General features: G+C 36.2%; 1 pseudogene across 1 annotated transcript; it reads right to left on the bottom strand.

Annotated features, from left to right (window-relative positions):
- Nucleotides 1–251: 251 nt before the first annotated feature.
- LOC149164441 (anamorsin homolog 1-like) lies at nucleotides 252–5,412 on the bottom strand (annotated as a pseudogene). Its single transcript, XR_016260068.1, has 8 exons — nucleotides 4,849–5,412; nucleotides 4,447–4,592; nucleotides 4,100–4,345; nucleotides 2,397–2,482; nucleotides 1,555–1,750; nucleotides 1,263–1,399; nucleotides 737–819; nucleotides 252–292 (listed from the first exon to the last, which is right to left on the bottom strand). The product of XR_016260068.1 is annotated as an anamorsin homolog 1-like (transcript).
- Nucleotides 5,413–6,167: the final 755 nt, after the last annotated feature.

The following is a 6,167-nucleotide window of genomic DNA, read 5'->3' as shown; positions in this document are numbered from 1 at the left end:
CCTTGGACCACTTACATATAAATTTTCTGGATTTTGAGTGAGTCGCACACAAAGCTCCGCCGCTGCACCTGACCAGGGTCCCATTGTTTTCATGCATGCTTCTAGGAAGACGCGCAGAAGGCATCACTCACAATCAATGTTTGAATGATAATGAGGAACTTATCAAACATATTTTGTTTTTATAATAAAGTTGTAAGTTGTTTAATTTGTAGTGTATGATTAAAATATTCTATAATAATATGGCCATACCCTTACCTGCTTAGCTCATTAAATTTCTTTTGAGTATGTTTCACTTCAAATGGCAGAAAAGTCAGACTTTATAGAAAGTATATGCAACTTTTTTCCAAAAGCCCTACAATGTAGAAAAGGGGATGTAAAGTCTTAGTGATATTAGGACTTGGATTACTTTACATTGTTAGAAAATTCAATGGATGGAATGTCCTTATAATAAAAATGATGTCTCACCAACCTATATTAAAAATCTATTGGCGCTACACATAAACACTTGGATATCTCAACATCATTTTGAAAATATATAAAAAGGTGAGATTGTGCAAGAGTTATTTTTTGTTATCATTTTTCAAATTGTTATTTTTTTTTAATCATTTTTCAAAATCAAAGTGTTTTTTTGGAAGATATATAAGATCACTGGGTGAGATTGGACCATTTCCAGAACAAACTTGTTAAAAATAGAAGGCGCAATAGATGGAAAACAATATGTATGTGGTATATATACCTTTTAAGTTTTCCCCAAGTTTGAAAGGAGATAAGTCCTTTGTAGGGACAACTACTGCACCTGAATGCATCCCCGAGTCCACACTAACAAAATGAAGACACCCATTATATCAGAAAAATGAGCAAATATTATATTACATTTTGATTCCTACAGTATGTGACCTTGTTCACAGTTTGGAATATAAAATAGGGTAACTGTAATATAGTATACGCTGCAGATCCCAGCAGCCAAGATTCTCCTTCAAAAATGGAGATGGAAACTCAAGTTTTCATTAAAAAACACAGCTGTGTATATTAAGAGAGACATAAAGGAAGTTTGACAGATATCAACGCAGCATTCTGTTCTTTTATACATAACAATTATACTCGTAAAGAGTAACTAAAAGAACAAACTAGAAATACCATAATGGTGAAAAGGTTAAATAAATTGGCAACCTTTCTCCACAAAATAGGGATGGCAATTTGCAAATACTTCTTCCCGAGAAAGAAATGAAATAAGAGCAAAAGATTAAAAAGAACCAGCATACATTTCCACACGCAGATTGTGGGTTATTCAACTGTTCTGCAGTCAGGCCCAACTTCGTCTGTTTCTCTTCGAACTCAGCTTGGCCACAGGTACAATTTTTGCAGGCTTTTCTTTTCGTACTAACTTCATAGTCATTGGCTGCACAACAAAACAAATTACAAAATATGGATTGAAAGAATAGATGGGAAAAGTGACCAAGCTGATCAAGTTTGTAACGTTATTAAAGAGGATTCTATCATTCCAATGGATAAACTGCAAACCAACATTAACAGCCACCAGCCCCTGTTACTAACCAGAGGGCAATGAAGATCTTTTCGAATCCTCTTCAGAAAGAAGGCTTTCTTCATCTATCAGATCCTCCAAATCATCATTCATGTCTAGCTTTACGCCCAACGGGTCAGATTTATGCAAACGCTCTTGTTTCTACACAGCTTTATTTTTTAGGGAAAACGATGATCCAGTTTCCCAAGTGGGCTTTTGTGCTCTCCACTGCAATGAGGAATGCATGAAAGGGAACAACTGTCAAAGATATGGCTATAACTATCACAAATTCCAAATGCACACAAAATCATGCAAGGATATTCTGGATCTAACTGTTCCAATGTTTGTCTTAATAACAGGAAAAACTAAAACTCATAAATGAGATAGACTACCCAACAGACAGATTTTACTCTACAGAAGAAGTATTTATCAGAAATTGTTAAACTAAAGGAAAAAGTAAACCACCCCTTAGGGATTATCAACTAAAGAACCTTCTAATTGCAGGACTGTTTCAAACCAAGTGTTTAGCCATAAAATACCAAAATGCATACTTGTATCCTACAAGTAACCTGTGCAACCAACAGTACAGGAAAAGGATAACGTCAAACCTATTTACTTACATTCTCGGCAATAGAAAACTCAGTGGAGAATATAACCACTGTAAATTATGAAGAAAAATTTTAACACTGTAATTTGGATCTTAACAAAAACGAAAACAAAACAGCTGACTTTGGTTCCGGCTAGAGCTAAAATGCTCAACATCCATAATAATTTTAAAACCCTCAAGTCGACAGAGAAAAGACGCTCTTCTAGAAAAACCATAACAGAATTTGATAATAAGTAAGCTTAGAGGAAACATAGCCACAAAAATGACCTGGTTCACTTCCGGGGTAAGGAGAAATTGTTGCCGCCACGGTTGCACTATGGAAGCCATCGACAGTATAGACCTGTAGCTTTCCCCTGCAAAGAAGGGGAAAAGTAAGTTGTATACGATGATGAGCATGCAAAACAAAAGACCTATGATAACAGAAACATCATATATTCAACAAGGGCCTTACCTGCAAGGGTTACCGTATAGTGGGCGATAATGTTGAAAAACTTTCCAGGAAGACCTTACGGTTCTGTTGACTGAACCTAAGATCCAAGTGAAATTGGGAAAGATTTATCCAATGATTGTCGACAGGTCAGGATAGTCACAAATTGGGGAAAGAGAAACATGAACACTTCAATAGGTGTGGGGGCTTAAACCCATTTTTTTTCTTGTGTTCTATCCTTTTTTCCCATTACCCCATCTCAAAAAAGAAAGTATTGTTAATGTCCACTATTTTGTTAATCTCCTCTGTTTATTAAACAGGTCAATGCACCATTTCTCAAGGAAAAATAGCTATTGTTAATGTCCACTGTTTGTCAATCTCCTCTGTTTATTAACAAGCCACTATGCCATTTCTCAAGAAAAATAATGTCTATTGCTAATGTTAGGTATTTGTTGATCTCCTCCGTTTATTAACAGGTAACTATATCTTTTCTCAAAAAAAAAAAAATGGCTATTGTTAATGTCCACTGATTATTCACAGGTCACTGTAGCCACAAAATGGGAAAAAAAACCTGAACTAAAACAAATGCAACTATAACCATGAAAATATATATATACATTTCTTTTGTCAATTGACATGAGTGCATCCAAGAAGGTTTAAAAACAAGGGGCAATTTTCAACCTGAAGAAAAGATCAAGATCTACATGCACATCCTTCAATGTTAGTCATTTCTGTCATTTTCTCGTGAATAAAAAAAAAATTAAATGTTTTAAATCCACAAATTCCAAAAACAATTTCAACATTACACATTCTACTTCTTTTTTTTCAGAAAAGAAAAAACGTTGATTTCATTATATAATAGTTAAAGAAAAAAAAAAAAAACAAGTTGATTTCATTATATAATAGTAAAACCAGTATAGAAAAAGACACAGCCCATATAGAGAAACTGTAGCCCAGTGTATCATATCAATACAAAACTGGTCTAGTGATCTGCAAATTGTGCCCATGTCCGCATATATCATCCTGCCAGAAAAATACAACGCTGTAGAAAAAAACATATAACAAAGAAAAAGCCATCCAAAATGCAAGCCAAATGCAGATGTGAGAAAACCTTATACAGAAGTAGAGTTAGCTGGGAGCGTATTCCATATAAGAAGCCAAATGCAGATGTGGGAAAAACTTATACAGAAGTAGAGTTAGATGGGAGCGTATTCCATATAAGAATCAATATGATGTGGACATAGCAAAATACCATTGGCAAAAATAGTGAAACCGAAACTCAGAGGAAGGGCATAAAACAAGCATTTATCGAGTTCCCATCCCCATCCAATGTGATATGAAGACAACATTCTACTTCTCCTTACACACATTGCACGGTTAAAAGCAATGCAATGGCTAGAATTTTCATTTTCCACAGATCCAAATTGGATTTACAAAGCTAGGAGAAAGAGAGCCAAAAACACAAAACACAATTACCACAACCAGTAATGTGTTCTCGTCTTCTTGAAACTGTATGCTACAAATTCTCTTCAGAAAGCTTTACCCATTAAGGAGGCCGTGATGCGTCAGATGGGGTGGTTGGATAAGTTGTTGCCTCGTCATAATCAACGCGATAAATCAATTTTCTGCGCTCCATTTCCATGTATTTGCTGCTGTGAGAGCCGGAAGAGTAAACCTTATAGTTGTCTCTAGTACTTTGTTTCACTTCAGTCTGTCCAGAAGTGGCAAGCAACATAAGTTGAGTATAAGACCATGTCAACGACTCTTCCTCAGAAACATTAACCCTAAGCTTCAAGAAAATCAAAACCACTTTCTTCTGTTATCATAAGTACAATCAAATTAAATATACAAAACCATATTAATGAGAATAGCGGGAACAAGTGAAAATACTTTATCTGTTAAGATCGTTCCATCTCTGGCAGCCTCGTTATTCTGTGAACTTAGATGATCAATGGTCTGCGCAAAGATACCTAAAAGGGGAAAAGGTGAGATTGAAGCGTAGGTCGTGATATAACAAAATGCTCCAACTGGGGAACCTGAATGAAAAAATTGAAATCAACGGTAGGAAAAAACCTTTGGTATGAAACTTTGGAGAAGAACGTACAGCTGCACAAGTGTTTTGCTGTAAAACTATTAGACCGCAGAGCACCCAAATATAGATAATAGCAAAAAATGACTTCATCTCTGTTAAAGCCTAATTCCAACGGAAAATCGAAAACGAAAATCGCAATACAAAGTCTCGCAATTCACAGCTTTTAGGGTTCGTATTTAAAGAAGAGTTGCAGTCGTTACCTAATGAAGAAGGGAGTAGTTAGATTAAGAGAAGGCCTGGATCGGCCTCATGCTCGCCGAGTCGCCGTCAATAGCTCGAATAACAAAGCATGGATTTCGGGATACTCGAGAGCAGGGCCTGCCCTTGAGTTTTGTCTGTCACAAGACTGTCTGATTCAAAGTCCCCAGTCACGGACCCTTAAAAACAGAAGCGATCACAATCCAAGATACCTGTGGTGTGCTAGTGTAGGTTTCACCTCGAGCACCAGAAGAGCGAGGTTGCAGAACGCCAACGGCCAAGGAAGAAATGAGAGGCATGTTTCGTAGTTGGGGAGAGGTGCAGGGATCTCTTGAAAGGTGCAGGGATCGACCCTGGCAAGCGTAACAGGAAGAGCGAAATGCCAAAACTGAGAGTTCATATGCGCCATTACTACTGGAGCTTAGGAACGCTGAAGCTTCCGAACAAAACGTCTCCAACTCCAACTAAAAATTAGGTAACCGCAGAACCGCCTTCATGAATATCCATGAATACAGGACGAGCGACGAGCACGGAGGGCATATTCCCCGCATAGCCAAAATATGACCGCTTGCTTTCAGAATTCTGCGGATAAAGGTTTGGAAGTTCGCCAGGTGTCAGCGTATAATAGTTTCCTGAACAGAGACGAATTTCGCCAGGTGTCAACGTCAGAAGGAGTAGGACGACGAAAAGTCCCTTTCAAAGAAAGGCCTATCGGCCTAATTAATGGTCTACTTAATTTATTATTTTATAATGAGAAAAGTTATTTTGATGTTATAAATATAAGTTTTTTCTTATTTTAAATTATTGAGCTTAGAAGCTCATTTTATAGTTCACTATGATGTGTAACTTTGTCTATTCATTTATTAAAGTTGAAATTTTGTTCATGTTGACCAAAATAAAAAATTTAAAAAATCTAAAAATTAGAAAAATTTAAATAACTATACAAAACATTTAAATAATATCGGCTCATAAAAAAATTTGAGCCTCAAGAAATTGGATCCCTTTGAGCGCATGTTAGATCCATATTTAAGACAGATCCACGTTGGTTAATAAAAAATATTGTAGGGTTTCTTCTATATAGTCATCTATGATCATCTCAAGAGAAGGCTTTGCCCCCTCCTTTAATCTGTTTCACTCTTTGCCCCCTCCTTTAGTATGTTTTAGGAGTTTGTAAGGATTCTATATGTATTAGTATTCTCTTTCAACCTTTTCTTCTTCAACATCTTTTTCATATAAGGGTTAGTTGAATGATGTGTTTGTTTTTTTAGAGAAACCTCCATTAGGTATATTTTGGCAAGCTAAAAATCAATGAATTTGCATG

Source organism: Pinus tabuliformis, chromosome 5_1 (assembly GCF_031772625.1).
Source record: "Pinus tabuliformis cultivar Carrire ecotype Pingquan chromosome 5_1, CPIR1, whole genome shotgun sequence".
Taxonomy (NCBI): Eukaryota; Viridiplantae; Streptophyta; class Pinopsida; order Pinales; family Pinaceae; genus Pinus; species Pinus tabuliformis.
This window is presented reverse-complemented; position numbering and strand designations above follow the sequence as displayed.